This window comes from Micropterus dolomieu, linkage group LG01 (genome assembly GCF_021292245.1).
Source record: "Micropterus dolomieu isolate WLL.071019.BEF.003 ecotype Adirondacks linkage group LG01, ASM2129224v1, whole genome shotgun sequence".
In the NCBI taxonomy this organism is placed as follows: Eukaryota; Metazoa; Chordata; class Actinopteri; order Centrarchiformes; family Centrarchidae; genus Micropterus; species Micropterus dolomieu.
This window is the reverse complement of record NC_060150.1, coordinates 49,923,272-49,924,938: the sequence shown is the minus strand read 5'-3', so window position 1 is coordinate 49,924,938 and position 1,667 is coordinate 49,923,272.

Here is a 1,667-nt window from a genome sequence, read left to right as displayed (position 1 = left end):
TCAGTCAGGACTTGTATCAGAACCTGTGTCAGAACCCATCTGCCATGGCCTTCGCGCAGCATAGTCACCGCCTCCTCTCAGCAGGATGCCCTCAGACCCTCCTCAAGGCCATTGGAGCGTGCGCCCTCTCAGTACAGATAGGGAGGAAAAGAGTTACACACTACATCAGTGTAGTCACTCAACTCCAGTCATCATTCTTTGTGGGAGCTGATCTTCTCGTTCGACTGGGTACACAATTGGACACAGTCAACCAAGTACTGTGGTCCCGAGCAAGCGCAGAAGAGACACCTGCGAGCATGGCACCTGATATCCGGACAAACCATTCCCGAGGGATGTCAGGTTACTAGCGAGGTACAGGTGACAGTACCAGCTCAAACAGCAGGGGTCCCTATCCGCCTTGTGGTCCTAAAGGACAAAATACACAAAGTCAGCTGGCATTCTTCCAACCGTCACTGTACTTCAAGAAACTGGACCTAACTACGAGTGGCACACCTCTGCTGGAACTAGAAAACCGTGCCACATACATCCTGATGCAAAACCTGACATCCAGGTGTCGGCACGACAACCACTAGGGACACTGGTCGACAGTTCCTTCCATGACTTCGAGCTAAAAGTACCAGTCATTGGGGAACTGCCCCAGTCCCTAACCAGAGATGACAGCTTAGAAAATGTCCTCTTCACGTTCCCGGCCAGAACAATCACTGTTAGCCAGCAGGATGAGGCGATCTGTGGAAATGCCCTAGGCACAGAGGGTGAGATGTTTGCATACACCCTCGCAGGCCTGAAAGAGGACGCCGTGCAAAAAGGGGGTGAACATTGTCCGCTACCCGCAACGACAAGCCCCAGCTTCGATTTAGAAATCAAACAGCAGCTGACAAAGGCTGACGCCCTGACGACTGAAGACCAGAGAGACGCGCTCCGCCAGCTGTTCCAAGAGTTCCAACACATCTTCTCCAGGGACTCTAATGACTGTGGAATCACTGACCTCCACACGGTCCGCATCCTCACTGATCCCAAAGCACTGCCAACGTTTGTACGCCAGTACAAAATCCTAGCTGCTTATAGTCGATACAGGAAATCCTTGACCAGCTACTGCACAAATGGATCATCAGGGTGTCTATGAAGATTCTCAGTCATCCAGGTCATAGTTATCCAACGAAGGTTAAATTCAAGGGCAACTGGACTTGGTTGAAGATACTGGAAGACGTTTCGTCCCTCATCCAAAGGACTTCTTCAGTTCTGACTGACTGGCAGGGAAACTTAGCTATTTAACCTCAGTGGGGTTGTTGGCCAGGGTCATCAATACCGCTGGTTCGTTAGTGTTCCTGGTTGCTGTGACGACAGTTAGGACTACCTGCGGCCAAGACTGAACGACCATCGTTGGTATCTTCACCTGAGGCCAATAGGTTATGTTTGTTGAGTTTCCTGGGAAGTGATGAAAGGACAGCATCCAGGACAGCATGAATGGGGATCATCAGGGATTGCAACTCAACCTACAACTCGTCAATCTGGCCGGTCCTGAAGCCAACCTGCAAGTGGCACCTCACCATAGACTACTGGCCCCTGAATAAACAAGTCCTGCTTTCCCGCTGGCCCATGATCCATCTAGATCAGGAACTAGTTAAGGTAAAGGGGGCCCATTTCTTCTCCACGGTAGACGTTGCGAA